This window comes from Ictidomys tridecemlineatus, chromosome 12 (assembly GCF_052094955.1).
Source record: "Ictidomys tridecemlineatus isolate mIctTri1 chromosome 12, mIctTri1.hap1, whole genome shotgun sequence".
In the NCBI taxonomy this organism is placed as follows: domain Eukaryota; kingdom Metazoa; phylum Chordata; class Mammalia; order Rodentia; family Sciuridae; genus Ictidomys; species Ictidomys tridecemlineatus.
In genome coordinates this window covers 88,234,606-88,251,559 of record NC_135488.1, presented here as the reverse complement: position 1 = coordinate 88,251,559, position 16,954 = coordinate 88,234,606, and the positions used below count along the sequence as shown (strand labels likewise).

Genomic DNA, 16,954 nt, shown 5'->3' with positions numbered 1-16,954 from the left:
GACTCTAGGGACAGAAAACAAACTGGGGCACAGAAAACAGCACCAAATTCTCTTTCCTGCCCCAACTTCTATCCAATAGGAGGTAAAGGGGTGCATCACATCTGACTAATAAAGGCGATTGAGATATTCATGAACGGGATAGGGGACCATGAGGAGTAAAGGTGACAGGAGCTGCAGAGACCAGAAGCAAAAAAAGATTCATTAGTTGCCACTCTCCTTCCCTTCACCCTTCCAGCAAGTCCACTTAGACTGTGTCCCACTAACATACTTCTCCAGCCCCTGAGTGTAAGGATAAACACCACCCCCGCTGCCCCAGGCTGTGCGACACACAACACTTCCCAACCTTCTCTGCAACAGTCAACACATCTCCCAGTCCTTTCCCCCACTCCCCTAACCCTGTGTGTGACACTAAACACACTCCCTCAGATCTCTCTCCTCCACTCCTCAAGCCCTGGATGCCAGGACACATTCTCTAATCCTGCCCCAACCTTCCTTAGGTGTAACACTAAACACACTCCCAGTACCCCAGCCCTGTGTGACACTGAACACACTCCCCTAGTCTCTCCTAGTTCCCTAGCCCTGTGTGGAACACTGAACACACTCCCCAATCCTGTCCTCAACTTCCCCAGCTTCTGAATGTAGCACTAAACACAGTCTTCCAATCCTCTGCCCGGCTCCACCAGCCCTGAGTATAACACTGACCCCACTTTCCCGGTCCTCTCCTCTTCCTCGGTCCTGGTGCAGCATTAACACACTCCCACTCCTGCTGCCCTGTTGCTTGGGTGGGGTGCTGCAGTACACTCCCCCATAGCCCTTATCTGTCTCCAAACACATTCCTCTGGGCCGCCTTCCCAGGGAGCAGATTTTTCAACTGCTATCTCCAGAAAGACTCTCAGCATTCTCCAGTGATCCTTTCCTTTGCTCCAACCCAGCTTGGACAAGCAAGGGGGGCGGGGGGGGGGGGGCAGTGCAGGGGCAGAGGGTGGAGAGCAGGAATGGCAGCAGCTGGGGATCCTTGGTCCCCCTTCACCCTGCCTTCCCACTGTCCACTGATTACTGGATTTGGTACTCAAGGCAAATGTTTTCCTTTGACCTCAGTGTTCCTATGTGTGAAAGTGAGCTGGAGTCGGACATCCAGTACCCATGGGAAAGGGCCTGATTTCCACAGACAGTTCAGACTTCAAGGGCTGAGCTGAGGTTAGGACCAGGTGCGTGGGGCACTCCTTAGGAGAAATGGATTCTATGTTGATAGGGAGGTTGGGGGGATGAAGTTTTCCTCACTTTTCTATGAAACAGGAAGCACCAAGCGATGCTCCAAGTCTTTGGGTTTTCCGTGTGAAGAATTCCTAACCTGATGCCCACAGCAACCCCTGAAAGCAGCAGAGGGCTTCCTTTCACATTGGGGGTGGGGAGGAAGGGTAGGAATCAGACACAAAGAAGGCTGAAGTATGGGTGATCCGATCCCCCTTCCCCCAAGTAGCCTTGCTTTTTAGCTCCATGGGTTAGAAGTTTATAGGAATTCTGGATCCATGGTTTCCTATGGTCGCTTTTACAGATCTTGTTAATTTATTACCCATGGTTACACTTTTAATGGAAATCATGAAGAAATGGCAAAGGAAACATGAGCTAATTTTTTTCCAGTGACACATTTCACTGCTATTTAAATAGCCGTTTTGCCAAACCAAACACAGCACTTACAGCCAGCGGTGACACATGAAGGGGATCACTGTGGCCGATCCTGCCTGCGGCATCCAGAACAGGCGAGACTTTCTCTCAGCTTCCCCAAGGGCTGGAGGCCAAGGGGGGGGGAGGCCTGGGGGGAGCTGAAGCGGAGGCACAGCTGGAGCCCCAGAACTCCCACCTCCCACCCTCCCCCAGGCAGGAGGAGGGTGTCCTTCTCTGCAGCCTGGTGTCCACTCTTGACTCTCAGAGGGGCTTTAAGGTGACTGTTTTCCCCCCTCAGCCAGGGAGGCCCCCCAGAGTGGGCCACAGCCGGGCCACTAGCAGGGGCTGCCTGGCTCTCCCTGTGGGATGACTTGCTCGCGCCTGAGACTGGGAACATTATTGGGTTGTGTAAAACCAGAGATAGACTTTGGGGCAACCCTGGCCGGTTTCATTCCAGTTCTGTGGTGGCAGCAGCAGCACTGCTGTGACCACGCTAGCACAGGGCGCCTTTGTTTGGCAAACCCGGAGACTGACTCCTCCACAATCTCCTCTGGCCCCCCTGATGCTCTCTTGCTTCCCAGCTTGGGGGCTGTGATGTCACCAAGCATTGATTAACTTTTCAAGAAGCCCATTGAGACTGTGACACTTGGGGAGACAGACTGCGGGGCCTGGGGGTTGGAAAAAGGGGAACAGGCCTTCAGAGCCTCCGGTCATGGCTGGAAAAGGAGGTGAAGGCGGTTCCTCATAGCAGCCAAGTCAAAACCTCCCCAGAATTCAAAAATGGGGTGAGATTGAGGGGGTGAAGCACTTAGGGGCCAATATCAGGGCCTTGGAGACCTTGGATCAGTTGTCCAACCTCGGGCCCAACAGTTACCCTCCTTCTCCCCAAGAACTGCATTGAGGCAAAGCAAGGAGCTGGGGCTCCCTGAAGGGGGCGTGAAATGGGGAGCCACTGTCCTGGAGGGGGGAAGCCCCAGCCAGCAGGAACGAGGGTTTCTGCCTCCCCCAGACACTGCTGGATCTGGAACAAGTCTAACTACTTCTCCGATTCCCCCTCCGTGGGATGCTCTCTGGACCCTGGGACCCCGCCCCCCTTGCGAATGTCCAGGTGGGCAGAGCAGAGGGGCTATGACAGAATTCGGGCAGCAGGCCTGCAGTCGGACTGGGAGAAACCACTCTCCCTCCACTGCTTTCCAGGGAGAAAAATCCACTCCAGTGAGGCTCAGGCAAGAAGTTAACTGTCATCTTCCCTTTGCCAAAAGTATATTAAATTCACTGACCACATTTTTCCAAACCCAAGTGCAGAGGACATTAGATCAACGCACACTGGCGGGGCTCTGGTGTGCTGGGCACCCCACACATTTCATTTTGTATTATTAATATTTAAACCAAAGCAGCTGTTCTCTGTACACACAGAGCCTGCCCAAGGCTCCTGTGGTGACTTTTCCCCCAGGCCAGATGCACAAGCTAGGAAGCTGGTTGTGGAGACTCAGGCCTTTGGCCTCCTGGGGGGATTCTCCAGTAGCCGTTCGTTGATCAGAAGTGGCATTTCTGGGTCTGGTGGTGGATTCTGATGACCTAGTTTAACTGAAATTCCCGGAGGGAGTAAATGGGCAAAAGTATCTCTTTGAAGCACCAACCTCCCCTCTGAGTCCTTTGCTCCCCAGTTAGACATCCTGGGCTTTCCTTCTGCAAAACTAGGGCAACTCTCATGTCAAGCATCTGTACCTTGGATCCTAGGGTCATCTTCCTAGGCACTGGCAAAGTAAAGCCTCATCTCTAAGCCTGGCCAGGAGACTCTCGCCTGACTCCCCGCCTACCTCAACTCTTCCACCTCTGCCTCAGACCCCTGTGCACTCAGGGCTGCTGCCTGTTCCCAGACACACTAAACACTGGCCTTCCAGAGACCCTCTGCTACACCCACTTGCCTTTATAGTTGCAGGACAAAAATCACCTTTTTAGCCAGGCACATTGGTGCGTGCTTATAATTCTAGTGGCTCTGGAGGCTGAGGCAGGAGGAGCAAGTTCAAGTTACAAGTTCAAATCTGCCTCAGGAACTTAGCAAGATCCCGTCTCAAAATTTAAAAAAAAAAAAAAATTGTAAAGGGTCTGGGGATACGGCTCAGTGGTTAGGGGCCCCTGGGTTCAAGCCTGGTACAAAAAAAAGTCACCTTCCTACCAAGCCCTCATCCCCAGGATGCATGGAATGGCTAACTTACTTTCTTCTCTTTCCATAACCACTCTGTGGATATGATTCATGGGAAAGTTGAAAGGGTTAAATCAAATACTATGAGTAAAGCATCCAACCCAACTCTAGCCACGTTTAGACACACATACACAGTGATGTCTTGGGATATTGATTGAAGTGTTTTTACAGCAATGATAATGACAATGTGTTGTGTGGACATATAATGCCTTAGAGCGCTCCCTAAGGCACTGCCCCAAGGTTAAGAGTCACAACAATCATAAATCAAGTATTATTTTTATAAGTCAAATATTATTATAATGATGCTATTCCAAAACCTAGAATCCTATCACAATTCACTCCAAAACCCAACATTTGATTTCCTCACAAATCTGCAATTAGAGTGCAAAAGACCTTCCCCTCTGCTCCACTCAGCACTAGCTGGGCCAGCCTGAGGATCAAAGACCAGAATCTTCTAAAGCCTCTCCCGTGTCTGGTCATTGATGTTGGTCATATCTGAGATCTTTGCTGAGACTCTCAGCTAGAATCTATTCATGCCCAGACTATGTGGCCTGGGCTGTGTCATGGTATAGTTGACAGGTTCTAATTGAAGAACAAGGACAAAGAGAAAGAGAGAACAGAGGAGCAGAAGCCATGTGCTTATGCAGTGTCCCTCCCAACATTTCTATTTGTTGAGACAGGTGAAGGTCTGGGAGAGTATATGGGACTGGAAATAATGCTATGGACTATTTTGGAAAATAGACAAGGGATAACATTGAGGGTGGGGAGGCCACGTGACTGGCTGTGTTCTTGCATAGCCCTTATGGATGGCAGAATTTGAACCCAGGTCTTTCCAGCTCCCATGCATTTCTCGTATACAGCATACCTTCCAATCCCATCTAGGGATCAGCACTTCAAAAACACGCATCCCTCCTCACAAGGCGGGCTAGATCCCATTTTGCGGCTTCATTGCTCATGTCAAGCTGAGCTGGAAGATGAGACCAGCCAAGAACCAGAGCTAGAGCCCTGTGTGCAGGGGTGAGGCAGGAGGGGATGACGGAGAGTGGGAGCAGAGTCTGGAATGTGTCCTTCCAGATGACAGCAGGAGCTAAGAAGACCGTGAGTAACTGGGGGAAGTTTTGGAAAATGTGAGTATGATGTCAGCCTCAGTGAAAGTGAGAGGACTTGGGGCGGGGACAGGGAGACTATCCTGGGTGGTGGGGCATACAGTTGTGATGGGAGCATAGTGGATCATTCTCGAGAAGTTCAATCCAGGATCATTCTAGAATGTCTTCCCATCACAATCCAATGCCTCTCACCTTGATTCTTGGGCCAGTCAATGAAACCTTTAAGACTTAGTTTCCTCAACTAGAAGATGAAAACAATAATATCAACTCCAAGAAGCTATTGAGTCTTAAATAAGATTGTACAGGTTCAGCGACCACCACAGGGTCTGGCATACAAAGAGTCCACAAATGGTTGTTCACACTCCTACCCCCTTTTTCTCTTCCATCCCTTCACACAAACCCAGAAGCATGATTCATCCTAAGCTTCATCCAACCCAGACTTGTAGAAACAAAAAGAAGCAAAAGCTGGTAAAAATGTTAGGGCAGAGATTGGGGACAAAATATCCCTAATCTTACATTATACAGTTGTCACCCTTCACATTTAGGGGTCAATGGTATAGGAAACTGAGACACCAGCCCCCACTGTGCAAAGAAAGAGGGGGCCTGCGAGGGTCCCTCTGTCACCTTGTGCTATCTATCCTTAGGGTCAGTCAGTCCCAGCATCTGTCCTACAACCTGCCACTCCACTAGGCCCAAGAAGGTGTCCGCCAGAAGAGAGCATAGTGACTAGCAGAGGGGTTGCTTGTCCCCATATTGAAGACAAGGTCCTGGGCCATGTGTCCTCTATGTCCTCATGTATCCATGCCTCTGTGTCCTCATCCAGAAAATGGGAGCTTTGGACGGATGGTGTACTGCAGGCCTCACAAGCTCTGTTGTCATGTTAGCTCCCTCCATTTCCCTCTCTCTCCCCTTGAGACACCCCCACCCCCGGCCCCTCCCTCAGTGGAGCCCTGCTCGTCAGGAGGCACTGGGCTGAGGTCTGGGAGGATTTCTCCAAAGTCCTTTCTGCAGCTCTGGTTTCTGAGGCCTCCAAGTTCTTTTCTGAGCCAAGATGGGGATTTGAAGAGAGGGGATGATAGCCCTGACCATCTGAGAGAATTCTGTTGCTATTCTCACCCTTGACCTTGGTGGGTTTCCTTCCCTGTGGGGTTCTTGGAAGGTCTCGGGCTGCCTCCAACATTCCTGTGTTAAATAAATACCTTCCCTCCAACCTTAAGAAAGAGGTGAAAAAACAAACAGCCTGAAATCTCGTCTATGGCTTTCCTTTGAAACTGCTAGCAGCCTGAAACAATCTCCCCACTCCTGTTGCCTCTCCTGGCAGCTCCAGCACCATCCAATTCAGTCCTGCCTGGGCCAGATTGAGGAAGGGGGAGGTGGTGGTCCATGGAAGAGTCATACCCTGAACTTTATGGGGGTGGTAGCAGCCAGGTGCAGAGCTAGGTCCCGCCCTTTCTCAACAAGAGCCAGAGAAATGAAATGCAGGCTCCTCCATAGGGCAAGGAGGAAGGAGGGGTGGGAAGACTAAAGGCTAGTTATTATAGGGGGTCAGAGGGCAGCCCCAAGTAAGGAGGGATAAAGGGAGGTGACACACAGGTTGGTCATGTCCTAATCGGGAAGCCATGGGAGATAGGAAGTTTCTGTGGGTTTATAGAGGTTACTGACTACGGGAGTAACTTTTAAGCAGGTGTAAAAATCTGGGTAGCACTTAAAAAGAACCCATTGTCACCTTCCAGGGGCCGCAGCTCACAATGCCCCAAGGACTCACGGTCAGGATCTTCCCTTGGGAAACCCATTCCTGCCTTCTTCAACCCCCCCCAGACCTTCTGCTCCAGAGAGGAGCCTCTGGGTAGCAGGAGTCAAAGACTCCCTGGGCTCTTCCAGCCCCAACATTTATCTTAGGGTTATTTTCACTCCCAAGAACAAAGACGCTTTCTGTTCAGCAAGTGGCAAGAACCCACACCTCTGACAAGCCATAGATCAACCTCAGGGAGGGCCAGAGGGGCTGGTGCAGCACGTAGGCCTGCTCCTTCCTCCCATGCAGACCCTCAGAGGGGGTGTCTGGCTTGTGGCTTGCAGTAAGAGTCCCAGGAAAAAAGCAGAAATCTTGTAGGACAAATGGTGTGTAAGAGCCAGAGACCAAGACAAGGCAGAAAGTTGGAGAAAGGGGGCTGAGCAACTCTCCGGAAGGGCAGGACTACCAAGGATCAGTAAGGAGCCCTGAGCAATCCCTGCTTGGGTCCAAACTCTTTGGGTTCATGTGACCCCATGGGAGATACGTGATGATAATCTGAATCACCTGGGAGCTTCAAAGAAATGTATGTAAGATTAACAGTACAGGAAAAATATATAGCAAAACCATCGTCCTCAGTGACAGGCACTGCAGCTGAATCTGTTTCTTCAACAAATACACACACACACACACACACACACACACACACAAACATATACATATACATATCCGTTTTTACACTTTTCGTAAGAAATTGAACACATTCCTCTACAGCACCCCTTTTACACTTAATCATTGTAACTTGAAAGCCAATCCATATTCAAACATCTAGAACTGTCTGCTTTCTATTGGTTTTTTAATATTTCACTGCATGGCTAGTAGTTAGGTATGTAAATGATTTTCCATCTTTTTCTATTACAAATAATGCTGCAGTAAATACTTGTGTAACATACTCCTTTACACACTTTATAAATAGCAGTAGGGGCATTTCTATAAGTAGAAGTGACAGACGGATCGAAGGGCATGTTATTTTATTATTGTATTTGTTTGTCTGTTTGCCCTGATAGATATTGCTAAGTTGCTCTTTTTAGAGGTTGCATTTATTTACACAAATACCGACAGTCGACAGGAGTACCAGTTTCCCCACAGCTTACCAAAAACGTAATGTGTTTTACAACTTTTTGATCCACATTTAATTTGATAGATGAGAAAAACAGCATTTCACTATGGTTATAACTTGCATTTCACTCACTACAAATAAGTTTGAGGAATTTTTAACGTATTTTAAAAGCATTTATACTTAAACTAACTTTAAAATACGCAGATCCCAGAGTCCCAAACTCAAAACTCTGATTCAGTACACACACACACACACACACAAATTAGTACCTTTTAAAAATACTCAAATTGGGGTAAATAAACATTTCAATGTCACCTTTTAAAATATGAGCTCACCAGACCCAACATGAGATGGAAAAAGAAATAACCCAGCCAAAAAGTGAAAAGTAGATGCAGAACAAGGTCTCAATCTCATCAAGGAAGTAGAGGTTCCCAAGGGAGCATAATAGAGATGCATGTGTTCAGCATTTCTCATCACGGAGGGTGAAATGTAAGTATTTGCTATGCTTCTTTTAAAGGATAGAGACAGAGGAAACTGCATGGTGATCATAGGCAATAAAAAATAAAACCACGCTAAGAGCTAGGGCCATAGTCCAGGAATGGACCAATCAAGACCTGCCCTGGGAACACAGCAGTGACAAGGCAAAGGAGGGCACATAGTAGACTGGAACCAACAGACTGACTGGACTCTTGCTTCCTAAGGCTACAGAGAGTCTTGTCCCTTTGTGGATTTCTGGTGCCTAGCATAGTGTGAAACACACAATAAATAGACAATATGTTCACTGAGTGAACTAAAAAGAGCATTGGTCGGGTTTAAAATAAGACTGGCTAGGAAGATGAGGATTCAGAAGAGGGTTTAGAAGGAAGAGAAGAAAACTGTGGGTTATGTTGAGGCTGAAATCTAGCAGAGCACCAGGTGGGTTGAGCTAGTCGATAGTTCCAGAAATAAGAAGGGGTGGGGTGGCTTGCACCAGAAATGCCCACCAGCAATTTGACAAGTGAAATCATCCTCCAAAGTGAAGGATGTGAAGTTGAAGCTGTGTGACTAGACAACATGGATAGAAAGAGTTAAAGAGAAGAGGGCTGAGGATGGATTCAAGGATAAAAAGCCCTGGAAGGCAACAGGAAGTAAGGGAAAAGAAGAGGCAGGAAATTAGGGAATCAGCAAACTCAGTGAGAAGATGCCCTGGGTTCAATTCTATTTGAGAAATGATGGCTACGTCCCTGCTTAGCAGACAAAGTATGGATATGAAAGAGAAATAGAAAGGCCTTGAGTCCAAGCCCAGCTCTCTTACCTTTTAATTGGGAAGTCTTAAGCAGGTTACTTAAACGTCTATTTCCCAATGGGTTCAATCTTCTGTTTTCCAATGGTTAAAAAGAGGGTTCAATATGATGTCTATATCCCAAGTCGCTGCAAGAATTAAGTGAAGCTTAATTACAAAATGTATGAAATGCCCAGCATGGGAACTGGAGCTTATTCCCTTCCCTGCCCTCCCCTACTGTATGCCAGGCCCTGCACTAGGATCTGATGTTGTAAAACGATGGAGTGTGGGAGAGCAGAGGGCTCCTGGACCACACACAGAGACTGGAGGGAGCTGGTACACACCTATCAAACCACCCAACCTGACAAAACTGTTCCAGATTCTTCCATCAATAAGGAGATGACCCTGAAAAGGGCTGTTTTAATAGGATAGAGGCAGGATGGAGTGAGAAAGCAGAGGACATGACTTTGTAAGCAGGAAGAAGGACGCAAAACGGCTACTAAAGGAACAAGTGCCAAGGATGGAAATGTCCTTGGGCTGAGAGCAGTCTGATGTGGATGTGGTCAAAGGAAGCAGGGCAGAAGGCAAGATGGAGAACACAAGAAAGAAAAGGGCTAGTTGATGGAGCAAGATACTTAGAGAGGCAGTAAAAACAGAATCAAGAAAACAAAGGAGAGATTCAAGCCAGTGGTGATCCAGGTTTCATGACTTAGGCCTGGTGTTGGTATGAACTGTGTGGGGTGGGGAAGGGAGCTCAGAAAAAAAAATGCAAATGTGTGGATACAAAATTAGATGCAGAAGGGCATATGGGCTCCCTCAGGATCCTTCAGAGTTTGGCTCCAGGACACCCACAGATACCAAACTCTGAGGAACTCAAGTCCCTTAAATAAAATGATATAATATTTGCATATAGGTCTGGGGATGTGGCTCAGCAGTAGAGCACTCGCCTAGAACATGTGAGGCACTGGGTTCGATCCTCAGCACCACGTGAAAATGAAATAAAGATATTGTGTGTCCACCTACAACTAAAAAATAAATATTAAAAAATATTTGCATATAGCCTATGCACAACCTCCTATATATTTTAATCATCTATAGATAAATTATAATACCTAATACAATGTACATACTATGTAAATTGTTGTTATACTGGATTATTTAGGGAATCATGACAAGGAAAAAATGTCTACACGTTTAGTACTGATGCAATGTTTTCCCAAATATTTTTGATCCACAGTTGGTTGAATCCACAAATGCAGGACCCTCAGGTACTGAAGACCCTAATGCATGTATTTAGAATTTTAAAAATCATTGATTTTTTAAAAAATTTAGTTGATAAATACCACAATCATCACAAAACCCAGAAAAACAGCATTTTTTTTTTTTAAATTAACTGCCCTACATACCTGAAGACTTTCAGGAAGAACATTTCTTTTGCTGTGTGTTCTTTTATTAATTTCCCTGATGTTAAAGTTTTGCATTATCATCTTCCATAAGACTATAGAAAAATAACTCAGAATTTATTTTTTATTATTAATAGTTCAGATTGTTTTATTTCAGCTTCACAACTTGAAATTGGTAATGTCATGTAAATTTGAGGATTGTCATTATGTTTGGGGAAGTCACTATTAAGGTCCTTCCATGGATAAACTCTAGAGATTCCAAGGTTAAGTTTTAGTTCATCTTATATACTCTTTGGCATGGCAGTATTCATTAGCCAGTTTGTTGATGTTTTCATTGTAGTAGTTTATTATGAGTTTTGCACAGTTTCACTGATGTCAGTATTTCATGTCCAATGAGCTAGAAATTTAACACTATTCATGTGACTCAGTGATAAGCTGAGAACCATAAACACATGACTTTATAGACAAGCATCAAGTTATGTATAGCATTACTGTCAATTTGTGCCACATGAACAGAGGAATTCCGACTGAATCATATTTAATATCAAAAGGAAAAATATGATGCAGTTATAATTGAGTATATTCCTCATGGGAAGGAATTTCTATTTTGATTCAGCATTGATAAGAACCAAATTCTTGCTTATAGTTTTAAATTTCTGACCAAAAAAGGACTCCTAGACTAGCTTATGGTGCTGTAGTGTGTTGTTGACTGGAGGGCTCCCAAATGATATAGGTCTATGTCCTAAGTCCCAAACCTCTGAATTTAACCTTATTTGGAAAAAGGGTCTTTGCAGATTTATTCAAATTAAGGATATTGAGATAGTCCAGGATTATTCAGATGAGCCCTAAATCCAATGACAATTGTTCTTATAAGAAACAGAAAAGAGCTGGTGCTGTGGCTCAGTGGTAGCACTTGTGAGGCACTAGGTTCAATCCTCAGCACCACATAAAAATAAATAAATAAAATAAAGGCATACATACATAGAGCATAACTTTAAAAAATAAAAACAGGAAAAGAAACAGAAGAGCAGACATGAATGCAGAGGCAATATGAAGGCAATGTGAAGACAGAGGTGAAAAGTGGAGTTATTCAGCCACAAGCCAAGGATCGCTCAGTGCCATCAGAAGCCTAAGGAGGCAAGGAAGGGTTTTTTCCCTCTGCCTTTGCGGGTGAGAGCAGCCCCGTTTACACCTTGGTTTCACACTCTGGACTCTAGAATCTGAGTTGTTTTAAGCCAGCCAGTTTGTGGTCACTTATCACAGCAGCACTAGGAAACAAAGTACTACCACATATTCCAAACCAGGCTTCTCCACTCTCCAAATGCCTGGTAGGTAAATGGAGCTGCAATAAGACACACTCCCAATGCAAAATGCCCTCCCACCACGTACCCCACCACGTACCTCACCACGTACCTCACCATGCCCGACAATGCAGAGAAGGTCCCAGAAGTCCTCGCAGCCCAGACAGCCAGTGATAACCTAACTACATACGAAAGTGACTGCAAGTCTCATAAACACATCTCACAGAAGCCAGATACGACATTGTGAACTTGACTTCCCCTTACCTGGAGCCCAGCAAACCCTCTCCTCTTCTCCAAGACCACTCAACACAGGAGAGAGGTGAAGGTAAGGAAATCAGAGTGGAAAGAGACACACGTCTTAGCAACTATGGTTAAAAGACTTCTTCAACTGTGTACCAAAACATATCGCCCTGAGGATGTAGTAGGGATTCCTACCCCGGGTCCTCAGGAGGAGATATAAGAGTGGGGACTCAGAGCTTAAACTCCTTGGCTTTGTGATAATTGTCTCTGGGTTCATCTCCAGCAAGGAGGAACACATCTTTCCCTGAAATCTAAAATCCATAGCCAACCAGAATGTGTTACAACAGGCCCTGTTTCTAAAAGGGAAGTGATATGGAGCTATAGGAATAGTTCCAGGAAGACCAGAGCACAAGAGAGACTGCAATGAGAGGAAGATCTTAAGAGAACACAAAAGGCCCCCTTAATTATATTTAGCATAAGAAGAAGGAAGGTGTAGATCCACTCCTGGGGCTATTTTGGGAACAGAAGAGTGACATCAGGGGTCTAGAAGACAGATGAGTATGTCAAATCCAATTTTGCTTCCATATTCTAGACAAAATTTTCAAACCCAAAATAATAAATATGCAGAAGTCAGTTTAGAAGCTAAAGTTATGTGAAGAGTTTCCTCGAGTCTGAGGCTTCTGTCAACACAAGTCTCTTGGCTTATGTTTTACATACCAGGCACTCGCAGGAACTTGGGGATGAAATGGGCCAGTAACTTTAATGTATTGTGAAGGTCCAGGGAGATGATAGAATTCTATAGCTGAGCAAAAATGGCTAGGACTTTTTCAAACTGAAGAGGGAGATCCTGGTAACTACAGGCTATCAATTTCAGGAAAAATTCTGAGACAGACTTTTGAGTAAGAGCGAATAAGTTTTGGGCTGGGATGGTGGCTCAGCGGTAGAGCACCCCCCTAGCATGGGTGGGACCCGGGTTCGATTCTCAGCACCACATAAAAATAAAGGCATTGTGTTGTGTCCATCTACACCTAAAAAATAAATATTAAAAAAAGAGTGAATAACTGAATGTGTGTGTGTGTGTAAATTTTCAAAACAAGCTTCCTTAGTATTTTCAAGTTCTCAGAGAAGTTTGTGACCCCTAAAATGGTTAAAACCATTGGGGGAAAAAAAAAGAACTTTTTTTTTTTTTTAAATCTTAGACTCTTCTAATGCCCTCTTCTCACAGCTGGTGAAAATGAGGATAGAGGTGGAATGGAAATTGCTTTGAGGTCACACAGCAAGGTAGTGGAAACATCAGGACCAACACACAGGTCTCTCGTTCCCATTTTAAAGTTCATACTTTCCTCAAATTCTCTCTGACTCCCATGATAAATATAAACCATTGCTAGCTCTTTTCAAAATGCTTTTCTCTCTTCTCATGGAGAAAGCCCAAATTCGGGGCTGAGGATGTGGTTCAAGTGGTAGTGTGCACACCTAGCATGCGTGAGGCACTGGGTTTGATTCTCAGCACCACATAAATGTAAAATAAAGATATTGTGTCCACCTAAAAACTAAAAAATAAATTTTTTTAAAAAAAGAAAGCCCAAATTCATCTAGAGGGCAGGATGTAACTCTGTGCTCAACTATCCCACTCCTGAGAAGGGATTGACAGATCCTGAGCATACCCTCCAACCAAAAGGAATCCGTTTGGATTTGGAAATCCCAAACACACCTTGAAAAGTGAAGAATAGAGACTAAGTATCTGCGAAAACCATGGGAGGCACTTGACCTTCAATGGAATGCCTTTTAAAACCATTCAGGGTTTTTAGAAAGGACGGCCAAGAACTCCAGGAGCAGAGTGGGGTTGCCAAGCTTGCTCTGTCCTGCCAAGTTCATTTCACCGCTTTCATAGACCCTCTATACTGCTGGATTAAGGAGAGGGACTGGATGTGGTTTATCGAATTTTTGCAAGCTCTTGGTGAAATTGCTTATAACAGGAAAGAAATGCTATAGGTTATTTGATTCAAAGATGCTTCAGGATTCACCCTTGCCCTCCTCTGTTCAAACTTTTTATCTATGATGAGGATAAGAAAATCAATAAGATGCTTACTAAATTTGCATCCAGTATCAAACTGGAATCATCAGCTTTTCAATCAGTAAACTTGATCAAAAGCTTCTAAAGGAATCAGGCACGATGGCATACCCCTGTAACCCCAGCTACTTACGAGGCTGATGTAGAAGGATCACAAGTTCAAGGCCAACCTTGGTCAACTTCGTGAGACTCTGTCTCAAAATAAAAAGCAAAAAGAGCTGGGAATGCAACTCCATGGAAAAGCACCCCTGGGTTCAATACCCAGTTCCAAAAAGAAAAGAAAAAGTCTTCTAAATGAAGAAGCCAAGAGAATAAAAAACACTACTACTTCCTTTAAGAATTCGGAGTTCAGAAATGAAACAAACAAGACACCATTACAAAACCCAGGTGACTTGTGCTACTATAGAGAGGAAAGCAAGGGATTACAAAAGCCCAGAGGATGAGCCCCCAGCCAGACTGGGATTGCCATGAATGTGACATGCATGGAGTCTATACAATGAGGTACCAATTAGCCAAGTAAACCTAGGAGGGGGGCAACCCACCAGATGGAAGAGACACATAGGTGCAGTGGGCACTAGCCAGGGCATGAAATTGAGGGGATTCTGGATGGAAGGAGGGGAGATGTCCAAGAACAATAAGTTAGAGTTAGAACCTGGAGGAACTGGTGAATATTGCTTTAAAATGTAGAATTTTGTTTCCTAGAATGCAGTACCACTTAAAATTTTTCTTATTTTTCATACCTTTATTTTATTTATTTATTTTTACGTGGTGCTGAGAATTGAACCCAGTGCTTTGTACATGTGGCAAGCACTCTACCACTGAGCCACAACTGCAGCCCCTCGCTGAAAGCTTTGAAGAAGGGTGCAAGGTGAGGTGGAGCTCTACAGCCAGATACAAAACCCCGAGGGGCACAGCCTCATCCCCAGTCACTTCCCCTCCCCACTCCACTTCAGCCACAGGGGCCTCAAAGCATGGAGCAACTTCCAACCTTAGGGAAATTCACACTGGCTCTTCCCCAGCCCAGAACCCTCTCCCACCCCTCCCCCATCCCTATATCCAACTAAATCCCTAAGGCTCAGCTCAAACATTACTTCTCTACTTTGACTCTCCTATTAACGTTCTCTTAGTATTTTGCTTTATTTTGACAGCAGAGATGACAATTTATAACCTTTAAAGTATACATTTATTTGCATTATTGCTGAATGCCACTTTATCCACTGAGCACTTGAGATCCAAGCTGGATATATCCTTTATGACTGTATCAATCATTTGTATGTTTGTTTAAAAAGAAGAAGAAAGGAAGAAAGAAAATGAAGTTCTGATTACCTAGCACTGCATAAGCAAACCATTCCAATATCCAGCAACTTTTAACAGCAACCATTCTATTCTCCTCCTCCCCAGATGTGTGGGTTGGTAATGTGGGAGGAGATGTGCTAGGCAATTCATTTCTTCCACATGGTATCCAGGAAGGTCACTCAGTGGTGTCAGCTGGCAGATGGTCTGGTTTGGAAGGTCCAGGCTGTCTTTGACCACATTTCTGGTGCTTTGATAGCTGGGAGGCTGAACTCAGACCTGGTGTTTGAAGGGGCTTCCCCAGCATGTTATGAAGGTAGTCAGATGTTCTGTATTAGAGTGATTCCAAAGACCTGGGTAGAAACCTCACTGTAATGTGCAACTTGGTTTGCAAGTTCCAGACACTGACTTCCACTGCATGCCATTGGCTAAGCAAGTCACTCAGACCAACTTAGATCAAGCAAAAGGGATTAGACTCCCTCTCCCCAGTGGGAAGCTGTCAGAGAATTTGTAGGCATCTATAAGCCACTACAATGGGAAGGGTGCCTGGGAGTTACATTTACCTTTTCAAAAAGATCTCCCTGACTGTGATGTCTAGGAAGGATGAAGAGGAATAGAATTTGCATAAGAAAATCCATTCAGAACCCACTAGAAAAGGAAGTGCAAAAACTTCCTTGAGGCTGGGACTGTGTCTCCGCTCCGCTTGCATAGCATGTGTGAGGCACTGGGTTCGATCCTCAGCCCCACATAAAAATAACTATAACTATAACTAAAAAAAAAAAATGAGGATTTAAATTACATTAACTGAAAGAAAATAGAAGAATTAAATGTGAGAGCTATTTTAAGAAGCAATAGAAAAGAGCAGTCAGAACATGGAGGTTGGAGCCACACAATCCAGACTGCAACTGCTAGAGGAAACAGGAAAGATCCCCCCTTTCCCTGTGCATTCTATTTGTCAGTGATGTGAGAGGTATTTTAAGCTTCCAACGGCACGGTCATACTATAATTGACAGTGTTGCAAATTCCATGTCATGGTTACTTGTTAAGTTTACTGAGTTTAATACAGGTAAGGGAAAAGGAGCAAATAAAAAAATGCAGAAGCTTCTACAATCTGGAGAAGCTGAGGGTGGCTTCATAAAATGACCTAAGTTTTCAGAAAATGGGCTAGCTCCATCAGCCTGAGGGCCTGCTCTTTCCTTGCTCTTCTTTCTTTCAGCCAACATTGATTTTGCATCCATTCTCTTCCAGCTCTTGTGCAAGATTCAGGGCCTAGAGGGTGAATATGTATATGAATGTGTACACTGTCCCTGCTTTTAATCTATAGCCATGAGTGCAGGGCAATGTCACAGGGATTGCAGTCTTGGAAGATAAAACCTCTCTGGATACAGGGTGGGGCCTTCCAGGCTGGTGAGCCACAACCACAAAGTGACTAGGTCGCCAGGTTGGAGCTCCATGTTGATAAAACTAGAATACAGAGTGTGGTGCGCTTGGCAAGAGCACAGGCTAAAAGGGGATGGCATTCAGACCCAGGACAATGTCTGCAGTGTCTGGTCAGTGGG

The 16,954-nt window shown here is 45.3% G+C and overlaps 1 long non-coding RNA gene across 7 annotated transcripts in view; it reads right to left on the bottom strand.

Annotated features, from left to right (window-relative positions):
- Positions 1 to 16,954, bottom strand: part of LOC120884972 (uncharacterized) — a 58,502-nt gene that overhangs the window by 24,666 nt on the left and 16,882 nt on the right. For 5 of the 7 annotated variants that reach the window (XR_013429031.1, XR_013429025.1, XR_013429027.1 and 2 more), the window contains exon 2: positions 9,121 to 9,236. The exons of 1 other annotated variant lie outside the window; for it this stretch is intronic. This is a non-coding gene — a long non-coding RNA (uncharacterized LOC120884972). Of the gene's footprint in view, positions 1 to 9,120; positions 9,237 to 11,903; positions 11,974 to 16,954 lie in introns of all 7 variants that reach the window. One more of the 7 variants, XR_013429028.1, reaches the window with a different exon arrangement.